The following is an 18,816-nucleotide window of genomic DNA, read 5'->3' as shown; positions in this document are numbered from 1 at the left end:
ACTGAACAATGAGCACCTGTGTGTGTGTGTGTGTGTGTGAGTGTGTGTGCTTGCGTGTGCCTAACCAAGCAGAAAGAATGACCTTGCCACCCTCGAGTGACTGTTAGAGAATTGGCTGACAGTAGTTCTGCTGCGGGAGCGTCCGTATGGGTCGGGTTGAGAGAGAAACCTCCCCGCTCTGCTGCACCCACATTAACATGCATCCTGAGTGTGTGCAGGTTCAAGATGGCACTTTGCAAATACAAGCATTATTAGAAATGCTTTGTAAGCATTGTTGATAATCAAATGTACACTGTGGAAAGTCAGATTATCAAAATACTTGTGGACAGTAGAACATGTATCATCAAATCAGAAGATAAAAAAGGCCAGGATTAAAACCAGGATGTCAGGGACATCTTCCTTTCAAATCCAATCCTTGTCAGAACTACATTTTTATGCTAAAATGATATGGAATAACCCAGAATGGGGAACAGACAGCCCAAGGCAGCTGCACTGCAAAAACTATGAACAGATTATATAATAGACGTTTCGCTCGTGATTCTGCAAATCCGTAATCCACATCCAAAATGAATTTGAGTAATGTATTCGTCTTCACCTGTAGCCCGAATTTAAGACGTACCTGATTTATTTCAGGCTCTTTCAGCTGTCTTTTATTGCTCTTCATCATGACAGTCAGTCACAGTAAATGATCGAATAAAATACTTTTGATTTGGATGTTAAGAAAGATATACTTTTAGCCCAGATTCACCATATTAGACATTGCCATGAATTGGCCCTACTATGAAGAAAACCAAATACTGAAATGTGTGATTTTTCCCCTTTTTCTAACTTTTTTTTCATGAATTTATGACACTACTCGCAGAAAATATTGTTCTCTCTCTGAATATAACAAATCACTGGCTCCATAATAAATAAATATATATATATGGTCATTGTATGTTGTCATAGGATCATCACGTCAATTAATAATACAAATTATAAAATTGCCTTTACAACTTTTAGTTTAAAAATGTGTCCTATTTACTGATGGAAAATTATTTTAAAAAATGATGAACTCAGGAACAAAAAATGAAAATGCTTCGGCATATAGTTACAAGCCATACAAGCCACAAATTCTCCTGAACTGATGTGTTTATTCCCTCAGATTATTTTTAAAGCACTGGTCAGTGAAACACTTGTACGAGTCAAGTCAGAAGGCAATGGCACAAAGTCTATCTTGACTTGTTGAATAAATCACATAAAACAGTGTTTTACAGAAACATTTGAATCCTTCTGGATCCTCAAAGCTCATTTGAGCTGATTTGCATTGGAATAAAACCTCCCATATGCAGGTCATGTCGAACACATATTATTTGTTTTGCTAATTAATCTGTGTCTTTGCATGTTCGTATAACTGTAGGAATACGTTAGTTGAGTTTCCACACTGAATGATCTCTACCTGTCCCTTTCTCCAGTGTTGTTTGCTCTGACCCTCCTAACTGCTACTGTCATCACCCTCTCTAATGTCAGGCCCTTCGCTGTGCGGAACAAGGCTATATTTCACCACCGTATCAGGGGCCCCACGCCCCTGACTAGGATGCCCAATGCTTTCAACTCCGACACACCTGTGTGTCCCACAACATCGCGGGCCATTTCCCCTGTCCTCTGACAAACAAGGACACACACTCCTTCCCCGAGACAAATGATGACTTCTTTTTTTCTTTCGGAGGGGATGTTGTTGCCGATGAAGGACGCAGCTTGTCTCGTGAAAGGATACATTGCTTCACTTTTTCATTAGTCTGCTTTGGAGAGGTCGGAGCTGTTTCAGGTGGTTACAGAACAAATTCTTGGGATATCAATCAACTGCATCAATGAAATTTATGGGAACAAATATCGTCTATTTTTTTACATTTGGACAGTTAATATAGGTGTCAGCCTTCAAATCTCATTGGTTTTCAATTTAAAATCAATCTACTGTGCACATTTAGACATTGGTTTGATGTCATGACTAATATCTAAAAGAGGATTGAAAGTATATATATATATTCATGTGTATGTATATATATATATATATATGTGTATCCATTTTTTTCTCAAAATCCCAGTCTTACCTGGTCACAACTCGTGCCCAGAATAAGGCCATAACAAAGGTGTCTGTTGCTTCATTTTAAGGTGACAAATCCTCACATGATGAATTTTTGATCCAAAGCCATCGTATTCATATAAAATCACCCATATTTCGCTGCTCCATAAATGTCACAACATTATTGAAATTGTGTGACAATGAAGTGTGAAAACACCGACTTAATGTTCTCACTCCTTCAGTGTGTTTCAAATATTTGATTTAGCCCACTTTTCTGTTTCGGTTTCCTCTGCAGACTTTGAGGCTTTTTGCTCGGGTGGATTGTAACTTCAGAAAGTCCAGGGTGAGCAGGCCTCCCAGTCTCCAGTTCAACCCACATCATTCTCCATGCATCATTACCGCTGCAGAGACCTTGAGCCAATAAACAGCTCAGTCGCACTGCTTTTATTTAAAGGCAAGACGGGAAATGGAAAAATACACATGCACACACACGTATAGAAATGCTCAGACTGCCAGTGCAGTTGACACTTGTACATTTAAAGCAACACAACAACGATCAATCGTCTGCATCACACACAAACACACACTCGTCATTATATTCCAATAGAAACACATCTAGATCCGAGAGCTATAATTAATAGTGGCAATACACACGCAACGCTATTAAAGTCACCCCCCAGGATATTTCACGATAAAGTAACGTTCAAATAATTAAAACCTGTACTCGGATCCATGTACGAGAGGCCAGTGTGTGCCTGAAGATAGATGCTTCTTGTTTTGCCTCATCTATCCCGAGAACATTTTCGGCCCTGCGGAGAAAAGGAAATGGAGAATAAATAAAAGAAGACATTGGCAGCGATGGAATAATTATACGCCACTCTATCCAATCTACATAAATAAACGCTCAGGCCAGAGAGAGACAGAGAGAGAGAGAGCGAACGCTTACAGTTCTGGTTAAAATCATTTTTCAGGCCACGACCCGCTCCGTTTTGAAGCGTGTTTATGGCTGTGTGCGTGTTTTACATTGTAGATGAGATATTTGGTTTAGTTTGGCCCGGGTGACTCCCACTGGAGGATTGATGCAGATTGTATATCCTATTGTGACATTAACAATTCCTCTATGAGCTAACAGCACTGCAGCAGCAGCAACCCAACAAGCTTTCCGTGAAGCATTATGAGGTGATATATTGTATGTGCCCAATGGAATTGCTCTGACCTGCCTTGCGGTAATTGTTTGAAAAGATATGACCGGCCCTGAGGGTTGAATGCTAGTGTGGACCTTGCATCGGCAGGTTTGAAGATGAAGATCATCGTCAAACAAACATATTTCAAGGACAACACAGCAGTTTCAAATGTTATAAGCCTATTAAATGACCATTATAAGTTATTATCAATACTATAGTGATTAGAACGGAGCAAAATGGGCACTCTAAACCTGCCAGCACGTTGTGAATTGAAAGAAAACTACATGGTTTGCTTTCCCAAAACATCTTGGTTTTGGCAAAAATAAGAACATTCATTACGTAACTTAAGTAGCGTAAGTCAGTAAGTGAAGTACGCTATACCCATGTTACGTGAGTTAAGTTGTAAGATCCTGCGTTCACTCTTTATCCAGCGCAGATGACAACAGATAACAACATTATAAACATAATTCACAGTTAAAAGTACTCATGTTTCAAATTGTTAATGTTTTGGTAAATATAGCATTGCCATCAGGAATTAAATCATGGGAGTCTGTTCAAAAAACAATGTCCATTAAGCAGCTCAGTGGTTATTTCTCCAAGCTTGAGTGATATCTTTGTGTTAAGGGCGTACAGCGTAGCTAGGCAGCCCATAAAATAAACCATTATCTCATTTGTAATGCTGCAATAAATGATGCCCTTTAAGAAATAATTAAAATCTAATCATTCTCATGTCATCATTAGTACTTTTACCGCCGAGCTCCACCATAGGCAAAGCCTTTGTTCAGCATATTGAAATATCACGTAACCACTGCAATAGTCTGTTTTAGCTTCCCGGGATTTATGATGACAATAGAGATTATTGAGCGTGAAGACACCATAATAAAGTTGATTTATGAATCTTTTCCTCTTCTTTCCATTTCAGTAGCATGACAAGATAAAATGGAAGTTACCTGGATTAAATTACAGTGAAACTGTCTCGTGTTTTTGAACATAAATCAGACTCAAAGCAAAAACTATCCAAAATCAATTCCTGGTCCTGGAGTGTGTTTGTTCTTTTCATCTTAAATATTTGATCCAATCTAAAAACATGCAAATCATTGGGATAGGAATCTAAATTCCCCATGGTCATGTGCGATTGCCCGTCTGTTGGAAGCTCTGTTTCGGCAAACACAACTTAGAAAAGTGTTCCAAATGTTTAAATAGGATGAAACGGTGTAAGAGCAGCAAAAACCCAACATCAACAAGACAATCCATGTGTTCTTATCTTCTTTATTTCAAGTGTTTGCAGGCATTTGTTTCAGTGTGCCTTGTGAATGATCAATTTGCTTTTCAAAACTCTCTATACAGAAAATAAATTAAATACAAAGATATATATATATATATATAAATATATTTGCATCACTAAAACAGGATTAACTAAGGTGATGGTTTAAAAACAGAGAAAATGCAAAATTCACTAATTTCTTGCAAGATGAGCCTCAAACCAATAATATCAATCACATCAGATTATGGTAACATGAACACACATTTCTTTTCAAGCTGCTCTGCTAAATAAACCATAGAAATCCAGAAAACTGGGTCTTCATGTTGCATTACCCTCCTCGCGAGCACCACATGTCCAGTTCATCTGATAGGAACCTGCGAGCCACAGTCCTTGTTCACAGCTGCTATCTGTCTGTGTGATCGGAGCACTTGTTGCCCTTAGCTGTTTACACTTCTTCTGCAAAGGCCGCCGCCGCTGCAGCTCCGAGGCTGTGTGGCGAGGCTCCCCCGCGGCTTAGCAGGGCTTTGATCAGATAGCTCAGCAGCACATCTGAGCACAGAAGCAGGCCAGCAGGTACACAAATAGAGGGATGTGTTGAGAGACATGCGTGCAGATATACAGGCTCCAATACAAATGTACATTTATACATGTAAAAGGACACATACGCCATCGAGCAACATGTGCACTCACACAATGCGCATGCTTAAGATGTAACGCAAAAGGCTCAGACTATGTGCTTTGACACACATCTACATGCCAACAGATTAGACACAATCGAGCAGGGGTCCAGACCAGCAGCAGCATGCATCGGTGGATTTGTAAAGCCGGGCAAGTTTGGCTCTATGGGTCATTGGCCACCACGCTTCATCAGCCGGTCCATCAGTCCGTCCATCAGCCCGTCCGTCTGTCTGCTCGTCCATCTGTCAGTGCTGAGATGAAATCCTCCGGCTCCCCATCCTGAGCTCAGCTGACAGACTGAACAGGCCTCACGTCACTGCAGAGCGACCCTATTGGAGGATTACTACGTGTAATACAGCTGTAGCGCAACATAACTCAGCGTCACACTTAGCGTCTAATCCTTTTTAAAGTGTTTGCCGTAAAAAAATAAATGTATGTGAAGAGTAAAACGAATATAAATTAAGAAAAAGCGTAGGTGTTCTTTTATATTTCCGTGTGCCAGTCGTTGGCTTCCATATTTTGAACCAGAAAATAAACATTGCTGCTCAAACATTGTAGTGCTGCAAATTCAGAGTTTTTAATTAGGCCACTGTATAAACTGCTGGGTACAAAAGGCAACTGGGTCCATGCTCGGCAGGAAGGTTCTGGTGAGGAATGAAAAATCCTGAAGCCAAGAATAAAATTAATTGACTCGTATGTATTCTCTCTCACCAGAGTTTAACTCGTATTTTCGGTCAGCTTTAATAAAGATTTTGATTTGATTGTTACAAAAGCCCTGCTGTTGCTATCCCTGACCAGAAGGGGGTGTCAGAGCCCCATGTGTCTCCTCTCCCTCCCCTGACCTCTCATTCATCTGTGAAGGCTTATCACTCCACTAAGTCTATGTTTTTTCTTCTGGGACACTCAAACACATGACTAGATACAGTTGAGTCCAGAGAGTCCTGTTCCAGGCCATAATGGGCAATAGTTTCCTTCATATGCCAAGATCGTGCTGAAGAGTTAGGATGGACAGAAATCATTTTTCAACAGACAATATTGATCTTCTAACTAAATCAAACTAATCAATGGCTATAATTTAGGTTGTCTCATGTTATATTCATTAAGAAATATTGCATTTGATCAGTTATATGTGACAGACATGTTTGACCTGGATCGTGTTTCACCTGGATCGCTCCCAACAAGCCAAAAAGCCGGGAAATTAAATGTTTTATTACATTTGTATTTTCTAGTTATTTCTGATCGAGGCAAATATCATGGATTGAAGTAGGGGTGCTGTAAAGTTATTGTTAACTACTTTATTTTCCATTCTTCCTGGGATACAGACTATTTGTAAAACACAAGCTATTTCTGGTAGGAAATAGGAATTGATTTGTTTATTATCATATGCATTCGTCCATTATTGCTTGTGGTGCAGATTGCATGACTCTAAAGAGAGAGGGAGAGACGAGGAGAGAGGGAGAGAGAGGGAGAGAACAGAAGTCCCTGCACTGCATTTTTACAACTCATTTGATCTGGTTTTACGTCTTTCTTTCTCTCCTCGCAGCTATTTGACATCTTTAACAGTGGTGCTGTGCCACTGTTGAATGCATCTTGCAGAAATACTGTGTTGGTTGAATCAGGAAAACATTCTGTGAACATCGTGACAACTGATCCCACATCAGCAGCCAGGAATGACCAGTTCTCAATAGCCGAACCCGAGATGGTTCTAACGCGGCATGAGTCCAAGACAAGTGCAAGACATCAAACAAGTGGTCTAGGGACCAGACTCGAGTACCACAGCCCCACCCATGACGATGTTATTAGTTTTGATGGAAGCAGGTAGACTGGAGATGCCCTGTTGGTGAACCTCGACTTTTGATTGACACCGGCAGCCTGTCCCGCTAGTTTGGATTCCAGGCGGCTGTTCACTCAACTTTAAATTGCTGCCTTACTCATTACTGCAGCAAACAGACAGATATTTGTTAATGAATCCACATGCTCCAGTAACTCTATCTCCCTTCGAGGCGCTGGGAGAGCACCACTTCTTCTCAGCGGTCTCTTCTTGAAACCAGGGAGGAGGAGGTCGGGTCAAGGGTCAAGGGCGGGGTCACAGGGTTTTAAGATGCTAGGGTCCACCAGGCAGAGGTTATCTGGGCCTAATGGAGTGGTTAAAAGCTAAGAAATGCAACAATAGTTGTGTTACTGTCACACTCAGTTACACGACAAAGAAAAGGGATGACACATTTTGCAGTGTGTGCACATATACAGTACACACTAAATATCACCAATAAGGGTAAGAAAACACTTTACTAGATGTTGTTCCTTTGAGTATTTGATATTCTTAAAACACTTTAAAAGACTTCAGCAGCGGATTTGTCTTGTCATTGAAAACAGGCAGATGACAAATGGAAGACAGGAGAACGGATGTAGAACTGATGATGCTGTTCACACTAAGCCAGTTTGATAAGTGATGACTTTTCATGATGAGATGTTTGTGCTGTCTGAAATAAAAGTAGAAGGATTAATTTCTGACACTACATCCTCGTAGAAGATTGAACAAATTGCTGATACGATCTCAAAGTCGGCTCTGCACTGTTTCACATTACAAACAAACACATTTTGTAACACTGGATAATGTCAGGTGATACTGCCTTTTTATTTCATTTTTTAACTGCACGAGGCAACAATATTGTCGAATAATATGTCATGCTATTATGTGAATACCTTCATTTAAGACTTAATTTGAGTCTGGGTGGTTGAATGTCATTGCACTACTGTACTGAAAGTGAATAACCTTTTAGCCATGCTTGCGGCTTTAGGGATGTTGGTTGCCGCTTAACTCTATTCCAACCGGATTTATCTCGACTCCTATTGGATGCACTTTCATGAACTCATGAAGACTTATTGTAAGTCGCTTTGGATAAAAGCATCTGCTAAATGACATGTAATGTAATGTAATGAATCCTACTGACTTTGTGCCCCAAATACTCTACGTCTAGCGCCACCCAGAGGTTGATTTATTCAAGTGAAATATCTCAACAACTTGATGGATTCGACTGCCATGACACACTTGGACAATTTAAGTCCTCCTCTGAATACATTAACAACTTCAAATAGCAAGTTTGAATTTATCCAACAATGAGTATGACAAAATACCCCCCAAAAATATTTTTAAAAATACTTATTGACCTAAGTTGTATTTTGAGTTTAGTGTTTTTCAGAAAATCTTAGCATTCATATTAAGGTGAGAAAACTTGAATGTTCAGTTAATTTTGGTTCCTTTTGAAACATCAGCACTGCTGTATACATAATGGGGTTGTAGACTCTTAGTCGGGGTACTATGTGCTAAGACAGACATTTTTAAAACTGGAGCATTTGTGTTTATTTGCCAAACAGACCAGCTGAAGGTTAGCTGCTTTTGTCAAATCACATCTAAACACGTCTTTCCGTTGACGTGCAGCCTCTCAAATTCTGCTTGTGTTCTGTCTGAAAACGCAGTGAGAATGTTAAGCAGGTTCCAACCATGACTGCCACAAAGAAAGAGCATGTAGAAGCAGTACAAAGTGTTAGTGCTCGTTGTGTCAAAGGAAAGAAATCACAACATTCTCATTTCATAAAAAGCACATTTAGTTCTTATTTCATGCAGATTTGTTGCTATTTTCCACATATATAAAAAGTGCAATGAATACATTCTCCTTTGTTCAACATTAAATATTGTCCAGCAAACATCTGTATTGAAAGGTGCCCAGGGAAATAGTTTATTTCAGATCCCTGTACTGCATAATGAAGGTAACCTTTCCAACACTGGATGGTGCACAGCTTGGGAGAAGTTGTAGGAAAAGGCTTCGGTCGAGGATAAGACCAATCATAAGAATACTACTATTTTGGTGCTGAGAGACATATAAAAACAATGTGCCTCCACCAGGATATCTATCAAACATTGTTATTGTCTTTGGTCCAAATGTGCCCGTAAACTTTTCCTGGCCGTAAATTGTGCTCAAACTGACAATGTGTCCCAAATACACACTAGACTTGGCCCTTTGACCTTTGGATCAGTGGACTGCAGGGGAAAAATAATAGGAAACGGCCCGTAGTCTACTGAATACAGATACCGTGTGCTCGTACTTGTGCGTGCTTGTATATCTTACTGTGTATTTGTGTGTGTGTGTTGTGTGTTTCAGTAAAAAGTAATTCACAGAGTTTAGATGCAGATTAATTTTTGGAATATTCCCTCCAGTATTTGCATAAACCACAACAAACACACTCGGCAAAGAAAAATGATTATGGGCTGGCAGCCGAATACACTTCAGTGATATTGCTGTGCAAAGACTCATAAACATAAGTGATCACACACACCAGAAAAACTGTAGTTTGAGGCTGATGAGAGCAGATTTGTGCTTCTTCTACTCCATTGGAAAAGAAATCTATTAAAATCCAGACAGAAAGAAAACACTACAATGCAATATAATCGTGTGATATAATATAATATGACAAGCACAATAGACATTTAAAATGATCCTTGTGCCATAGAACCCGTACAGCTGTGGTCAGATTATCATGAGAGATCACCTTCAAACGCCTAACAACCCTACAAGTGATTGTACTAAGTGCATGGTAACAAAAATAACGTAGAGTTTTACAAAACTTGAAAGATTTTAATCGAATAAAGATATTTATTCATGTGGGATATTGGCAGACTCAGGACTTCCTGGACACTTTAACCTGCTGAAAATTCACTTTGGTCACTGCCTTGTGTATATATTTTGTTTTCTCCATATATTTAGTATTTTAGTATTAGTATTTAGTAGTGTGATTGTTTTTGTGTTTTATTTTTATCTTTTTTATTTTTATTAATGCTCTAATGTGCTTCCGCTGCTGTGATCCTGACATTTCCCCACTGTGGGACTTATAAAGGATTATTTTATATGATCAAAATCGTTGTCATAAATTTAATGCAATGTGTTGTAATGAATTTAGATTAAAATAAAATAATAAAAACAATAAAACAAAGTTCTCCAGCAGGAGTCTAAATGTACTTTTCCCTCTTTTGGTTGAGCTGATTTGTCGTGTACGTGAGCGGAGGTCGTCGTGGCCTGCAGAGGAGAAGTCGACCGCTTCGTCTTTGGCGCGGAGGGAAGCTGAGCCGGTGCTCTGAGGAGCGAGGCTCATCCATCCAGGTGGCTGCTGACAGGGCCAGATAAGTATCTCACCCTGGGCAAAAATAACACAGCGTCCCATTGAGACCTGATAATTACACGGGCCCACTGCTTCACCAGGCCTGATGTATGGCCCCAGATAGCCATCTCACACCCGCTAAGCTGCTGCACACTCACACGCACGCACCCCCACACACACACACACACACTCAAACACTTGCACCTAACACGTGAGCTGAATGAGTGCACACACATAACCAGTGAGATGGCAGATCATTTCATGTCATAGATCTGGAAAATGCATCTGCAGCTAACTCTAGTTGTAACAGAACAAAGGAGTATGAGGTTTCACTTTACCGGGAACATTAGCGGTGAGAATAACAAGTTTCAAAGTGTTGAATTGAGCTGCATGGCCGCAGGTGTACAAGAATCTTTCAACATGGACTTTCACAAGATAAGAAATATCACTGACACCTAGCGTGACGGGGAGATGTTGCTGCACTATCTTTTCTTGTCACCAAACATGCCACCCGCTGACGCTATGCACTCAACAACCTGTTTAGAGCCCTGTCCCAACAAATACCCCCCAGTCAAATATTAGGTTATTAGTTATCAAAGAACCCTCCTTCTTTTGAACTTTTCTTATAGCCCTGTGTTGGAAATTATTTTGATTTATACATTTTTTAAGCCGAATAAAAACTCTAGAAGTTGCTTTTTCTTGACTCTATGAGCTCTAATATGCCTCATGTGGAAGAACAGCTAAATACATATAGTTAGATTACAATAGCAAATACTGACAGGGCAGCCATAGTGTACAATAATAAAATATGTGTAAAGAAATGAAGCAATCATGTAAGTTTAGTCAATAGGCATGTAGTGTATTGCTCATGCATCAGCCAATTACTCAGCTCATACATGCTTACTCAAAATTACCTTGCTGTCTCTGTTCGGGGCTGTCAATCATGATATCAGCTGTTCTGATCAGCTGGTTTCCTCTATCCAGGAGACTTTTGGATTTTATCATCACAAAAAATTTGTTAATAATAAACAACTACCTTTTCCTTGTGTGACTTGTTACTCCTAATTGAACTGCCAACGCCAACGTGTAACATGTACCTGCATTTAGAATACCTTGATTGTTAAGGTTGGAGGTACAACGTTAACAATGATGAACGTACAACAACTGGCTCTTTTTTGCAAAAACAACAAATTGAAAGTTGATTCCGCCTAAAGCTGGGGGGGGGGGGGGGGGGCGAAGAGTGAATGATAATTCTCTGTGTACTTGTCACTACAAGCGACAACTTATTATATTGTTGTTGTGTTCAGGAATCGACGCAATTCCTAGACCATGAAACTATAACTCCCGAGAAACAATCAAGCGCGGGTCCAAGTTCCTCTGGAAAGTTCATAGCGGCTGGCCTGGTGAGCAAAGTGATCGGTAGCCGGCACACCATCACATCAACACCACTGTGAGTGTATGAAGAGTGTGAAGTACAATGCTTTTCTTCTCAAAACTGGCCATCCTTCATCTGATGAGATGATGATGCTGACAGTGACAGCTACTATGGACCATAGTGTGTCCCTATGGGACCAGCAACATCTGATATGGCTACCTGGGGGCAAGTTCACAGAGAGGAGGAAAGTTCACAGCATGTTGGGCATTGTTTGGCCTTCCCTTGGGCACAAGCACCTATGATTTATGGTCGGATACTGTAGTGGTATCATGTAGCTGGTCACTTCGTAACGTTCGCTACACTCTGGACAGTGAATCAGAGACTGTCGTCCTAATGTGTGAAGAGGACATTCCGGCAACTCACCTTCGAAGAATCCACCTAATACGTTAAGATGGTTCACACCGATAGCAATCATGTCTGTATCACAGGTCTTTGGGTCATCTTAGTCTCTCACTATCTGCAGTCAACAGTAGCAATCGTTCTTCTTCTGTTCTTTCTTCATCTAATTCATCGGTATTACTCGGTTTCTCAAGACATACATTATTTAATATGAGCAGGGATTGCCCCCATGTGCTGGCTGCAGAGACTCATACATTATCAAAAGCATATCACCCCAAAAAAGACATCATAATACAGAGAAATGGTCTGTACAGAAATATCCCCAAGCATAAGGATCTGGTAAATAGACACGTAAAGTTATGTTATCAACTTTTGCTGAATTCATACAGGACCTAAACTCTTAAAGCCTCTTAGCCAGCTGAGTTATGGCCAGGCAGTGTAGAGGACAGCCGTGTATAGCCCGGGGTTAACAGCATCAGTCTGAAGGAACATGTGCAGCAGAAGAGGCGAACCATCAAAGCCCTCCAGCCACAGAAGGGAGCGTCATCTATTTCAGCCCCCCTGACAGCCCCATTGTAACTCCATAAATAGTGGGAGCCCATATCTGATACTCCACAGTGACGGGAGGGGAGATGGAACTGAAATTTACAATACGTCGTTGTATGTAGGTGATATCAATCGAAACAACTATCTAAGGTCATACACACACACACACACACACAGTTATCTTGCAACTTTCTCATACAACAGACCACTTGCCGCCTACTGCAGATCACAACAGAAGAAAGGATGAGATCACCCTAGTTGAACTTAAACCTACAGGGGTGTTTTACAAGCACATGTTCTTTAGCATAACACATTAGGAAATAGGAAACAATAGCTGCACCTATCAACAGAAAAAAAGACATTATCCATGGATGAATACACTGAGAAGTTCCCTCCATGTAGAATCTATTTAGGTTTATTAATATGAGTGGAATTTGATTAAAAAAACAGATTTTGATAAATATATGTTAAGCAAGGCAAACTGACTGCAACACAATATGTCACTCTTCTTGATGATAGCATTATTAGATGTACATGTTGAAGCAGCCTGTAGAGGGTGAGCTAGCTGACATCTGTATCCACCGCAGGTGTCAGAGAAGCAGACGGTGAAGGCAGCCGATCAGTGTGTTCACAATGGAGGCAATTTGTATCGCACGTGGTCACCGTGGGAACTAAATAGGTCTTGTTTGCTACATGTTGAGCTTTCCCTTTCTTTTTCATTCCTCTCACTCTCAAGTCATGGCCTTTGCCATGCAGCCTATTATTTCCACTTCCAAGGTATCATTTCCTTGAGTCAATGTTGGTAGTCATGCTGAGAGGAAGCTGCGCATTCCTCGCGCTCATCTGTTGATCGTTTATGTGAGCCGTGAAGTTGTGATGTTTGATAAACGCTAGTTCACTTGTCTTTCTGCTGATACATGTCGGGGGACTTTAATTCAGTGACCTGTCTGACCTTTTAGCAGGAAGAAGTGCGTTTCCCTTTTAAAATCTCTTCATGGGTAATTTTTCTTTTTATATTGGTAGTAAGTTCCAAAGAAGGGTAAAGTTTTTTTCTTTACTTCTGTTTTGTTTTACCTATGCCTCTTAAGAGTGTACATTTCACCTTAAATCTAATCTTTTGCCAAAATACATTCGACCACCAATTGGCTTCAAATCAGAGGAGATGGATAGGCTACCACCTGGGTTAATGTGGCACTACTTCCCTTGTTTGCCACAGACAGCAGGTGACTGAGTATTAAAGGTTAAAGGAAAACAACATGCTGATTGGCCCGTGTTTTTCAATCTCCTGAAAATGGAGGAAGGCTGGTGTTTTTTGAACTTTAGTGGTTTTTCCTCAATTGTCTGCAAAGGTCCCTTAGTGGTAAAAATTGCGAAGTTGTTTAAGTTTTTGAAATAATTTTGTGCTTTTCCATTCTTCCAACACACAACACATCATCCTGAAATACAACAACCAAACTAGAACACAGCCAGTGGACTATGCCCCAAAACCTACTGTATATGGCGAGTTAGATCTTTCTTGGCTTCCTTTTTCCTGAAGACACTTGCTGATGTTGCTTTGTCTCACGCTGTTATCGTCTTGCAGTTTAACTGTCTGTAAAAGCCTTTCCTCCATTAAAAGTCTCCTTCCCGTGGAGTTCCCCTCATCATCTCAGCATCCCGTTCCTGGCCGATACACCTCAGCACATGGCTGCCAGCAGGGGAGGACATCCACACCACCGACCCGTGAACCTGTCAAACTAACCAACCCCTCCCTCCCTAAGTAGCTGCACCCCAACCCCCCCAACCCCCCATGTCGTATTGGCAAAGAGGGCGAGATGTAGCATTTAGCTGTCAGGATGTACATGTATGGAGGTCAGTAGGCCTACTGGTGTCAGCCCAGAGCAAGAGGTGAAACCGTAATGTTCACACTTAACTATTAGCCTAACCTTTAAGCCTAGTTTAGCTTGGTCTAAACCTGACCTGGTCTAATATTAACCTAAAAACTAATACGAATGTATGTCATGTTCTCACAGCGTCAAGGCTCCGTCCTATGTCTGTTGAGTATGTGTGGTAATGTTAAATAATCATTTTCCTCTATTGCAACTTTTTTTTATTTCTATCATTATGTTAACATTGTATGATAACAAAGTCAATTGAGTATAAACAACACAAGCTATCAGATGGATTGGCAGGTTTTATTGAGGTAAAACCCAAATGAAGTGCCCCTGAAATGCTCATTATCTGAACTGGAGAAAAATATAGTCTGTTTGTGTAAGAATTCCATAATTTGCTTAGAAGCTCTTCCAAAAAGATTTGTCTCACTTGGCTGCTTGTGTTTTTCTACCCATTGGACTACTTTTTAGAGATGTCTTAACATTCTCAGATCTCCAATACAAATGCAAGACCAATACACTTATAATATTGGTATTACTGATAGGAATGACAGCCATAACTAGGAAAATAAGAGAAACGGTGTATGATATCTCTTAATTTTTCACTTTACATTTTTCAATCCGGACTTCTAATACATTAATCAGCTGTTTCTTTGATTCTCATTAGAAGCTATAGGATTCATAGACTAATAATCAGCTACAACTGTGGCAATATTACATTCCCAAAAACCTGCGTCCCTCTTCAATGTGGTCTTCTCAAAATATTGTGAAAGCAGATGAAGTTTAGTTGGCTTTATGTGTAATGGCCGAAGCCAGAGCCCCATGCAGAGAAGTGTCAGCTCTGATGGAGGACTGTGCCACTCGGAGAGGTGGAACATAAAAAAAAGCCTGACTGGGCCGAGGCGGGTCTCTGGCAGCCCCCATGGCTCGCCCCACCGGCCCCCTGCTCCCAGTCCAGGAGGTGTCAGGAGCTGTTGATGATCTTGTTTTCCAGACAGCCGTGGTACCTTGGCTTGTGGTTTCGAGTGAGGGAATGCACCCAGTGGGACCTGAAACCGAATCACCTGCTGCACTCACCCACTCCGCTCTTTGACTCCCAGCCTTCTCCATTTACCAAACACCAGCTTTTAGGAACACTCAGCGGCCGCTATTTGCCATTTGGCATGGTCGGGGTGTGTTTGACGGGGGCTGCTGTATTTGTGTTTGTATATTGTATGTGTGTGCATGTGTGACTGTCCATCTGTCCATCCGGATCGGGGGTTATATGCTTATAAATGTGTGTGTGAGCCTGTTTTGAGGGCTGAAGAGACAAGCAGCTGAGGCCTATTGAGCTATAATGAGGTCTAATAGTGGAAAAGCCATCTAGAAGCCATGACCTTGGCATTATGACTGATGCCCACAAGCATAACACATCTAAAAACAGCTTGGGAAACATGCTGTCGTCTCGCATGGTGTTAAGTCATCGTCCACATTTCAAGGGAGGCATTGAATTACCTCACAGTTAGCAACCATTACAGATTTAGCAGTAAATTAGAAATGTGGTGAGGTTCATTTTCCATTAGAGCATTTATGAGAAAAGCAAAGATAGTTTAGCATGTCAATTGTGTTAATAATGACACAGAAGAAGGTGTCTTGCTCATAACATCCATAAAGCCATTTGGTGAGTGCTTGAATCCAGAACTCTGACTGCATATATATATTGTGTGGGTGGCCACTGTGGGAAATGAGCCCTCATTGTTGGCTCCATATGCTGCCGATCAAACTACAAGACACATTAATAGACTTCAGAGGACATTCTTTTAAAAGAAGAGCATTTGCAGACCGTACGGTGAATTGTGTCTTTATCATTATCTTAAAAACTGCATGGAAGTTAATTATTAACTGGCATGAAGCTAATAAATGCAGATCTTGACTCAGGATTGTTTTGTTAAACTATTATTCCAAATATTTCAAATGTTCCTCAACTGTTTCCTCACTTGTTGTAGAGATGGGGCTGTCGACATGCTGAGGATTTTATTATTATTTATAATAATGTATTATACTCATCCACGTTGGATTAAAGTTTAGCACAAAATGTAATTTTTGAGATTGAATCTCAAGGACCTCTTACTATCTTTTTTCTTGAGCTCCCACTGTATCCAAAACATACGAACTGACAAGAACATCACTATCGTAAAATTCAGCATAATCCTGGATATATGCTAACGTTAGTTTTTTAGCTTTTTGCTAATGCTTTTTGTCAAACTGTAGAAACAGTGATACAAAGACTCTTTAATTCATAATGTCTATGATCTTAAACTCTAAAGCTCCTTCGAAGAATGTTTTTCTCTCTTTAATACATTATTATAAACTGCAGCTCCCTTAAATGTATTATACTGGTTGTATTATACTAAAACAGTGGGTGTTCATTATTCATGCAGCTATTTTCCTCATTCTTATTTCTCTCTTTCTTCAGCAAGCTTTCCATTTCACAGGATTGTCTATCCAGTAGCAGCTCAGAGATGTAGCCAGAGTTGAGTAAAAGCGCTACCCATATGGACTGCAGCTGATTTTCCGATTACACCATGCACATGCATGCGCGCACACACACACACACACACTCATATTTACACTAGCCTCCTTCACTTCACGAGCTGACATGGTGATGCCTTTTATGGGGCAGCTAACACAAACAATTCACAGGCCATAAATCCTTGTCTCAACGGTTTTTGTTTGACCATAAATTATACTCTCGAGTACCCATGGGACTTTTAACCAAAAATATAAAAGAGACATAACAACATGGCTGTTATCTCGGTGCAGAGAAGCTACATTTAACTTAAAGTACAATAAAGAAATATACCTTATTCTCCATCAATGATTACCACCCAATAACTCACCAGCCTCTCATATATCCATGTGTATTTGTGTCTGCTGTGTATGCTGTGGCCGGCTGGCTGCTGGAGGGAAGCCCTGTCGGTGTGGACTGAACGCTGCTGGAAGAAAAACAGAGGTGTTGCAGCTTTAGATGCATGCTGGGACTTATTAAGACTGGGAAAGTGCGTTGTTCACAGCAGTAAACGCTAAACAGCCCACATCCAACTCTCTGAGACACACTTGCACTAACATGGCCTGTGTATATGTGTATATACCTCCCTGCTGTTTCATAGATCTGTCCGGGCCATTCAGCCCTCAGACATCCACTTTATTTCAATCAGTGCTGGACAGGTATGCTGAGCACTCGGAGCTCCCCCTGCTTCAGGCCAGATAGGCTCTTCCACTAAGTTATGTTTGACTGGCAGCTGGTTGTGTTCGGTCCTATCCCGACTGTTCAAATGGAGGAAGCTAGTTGGTGCATCACCTTAAGCATCAAAGGTCTCTTTGCAACACATCAGTCAGTCAGACTAACAGGAGGAATGTAGCTTTAGGATAGAGATATCTTGACTTCCTCCACCTGTAAATAGGCCTTCAGTGGTGGAGGGAGCCCAGAGGTAGGAGAAGTGAGAGACTAGCCATAGGTATGGCATCAGGGAGGCTGTATGGAAAGGGCAAACCTTCCTCAATGAGCAACACTGGCTTGAGGTGGTTTTTTGTGGATAAAGAGTCAATGTGCTCGATGGGTAATGAAAACACATTTGTAGAACATGGTAAATATTCAACTCACAGTCGTGTCCACTGTTGGCTTGTCTTCATCTAGGGTCAACAAGAAACATGGCCAACAGCTGATATGAAAGAACAATGAAAACTTCAGATTTCCTGAAGAACTCTCTCCATTTTCTATGGTACATAACCAAGGCAGTCTATTTTTTTTTCGTCAGTTAGTTTATTCACTTAAAACCAATTGATGGAATTGTGCCTAATTCATGTTAGTAGGGTCAACAACTAAAATATTCACTTTTAAACTAGAGCATCTGAGTTCTCCTGAATTTCTGAGACCGCATGACTGAAACAGAAGAAGAAGAAATCTTCTCAGGAAGCTTCACCAAAAAGATTACAGTACATTATTTATGCCTACCTGTTATTCCAATAACCATCAGTGGAAATCACCTCTATAGCTGTGGATTTTCTTGTTTTCTTTTAGTAAACAATTTACATCCAAATGAGAATACTGAGACTAAAGGAAGTTTTAGACCTCACACTTCAATGACACAATTGGTGTGTTGTTTTCTGTGTATTTCAATACATTAAAGACATCTATACGAAGAACAAAAAATGTCCGTAAGTATTTTCTGATCTGAAAAAGATACACTTGTTTGTTTGATTACATAACTAACACCGGTTAGAAGAAAAGATTGATGTCACTC

At 40.5% G+C, this 18,816-nt stretch overlaps 1 long non-coding RNA gene across 1 annotated transcript; it reads right to left on the bottom strand.

Moving 5' to 3' along the window:
• Positions 1–4,499: 4,499 nt before the first annotated feature.
• Positions 4,500–17,494, bottom strand: LOC130197352 (uncharacterized). Its single transcript, XR_008832429.1, has 2 exons — positions 17,413–17,494; positions 4,500–5,517 (listed from the first exon to the last, which is right to left on the bottom strand). It is a non-coding gene; the product is annotated as an uncharacterized LOC130197352 (long non-coding RNA).
• Positions 17,495–18,816: the final 1,322 nt, after the last annotated feature.

Source organism: Pseudoliparis swirei, chromosome 7 (assembly GCF_029220125.1).
Source record: "Pseudoliparis swirei isolate HS2019 ecotype Mariana Trench chromosome 7, NWPU_hadal_v1, whole genome shotgun sequence".
In the NCBI taxonomy this organism is placed as follows: Eukaryota; Metazoa; Chordata; class Actinopteri; order Perciformes; family Liparidae; genus Pseudoliparis; species Pseudoliparis swirei.
The sequence above is the reverse complement of the archived record's forward strand: the minus strand, read 5'-3'. Positions and strand labels throughout refer to the sequence as shown.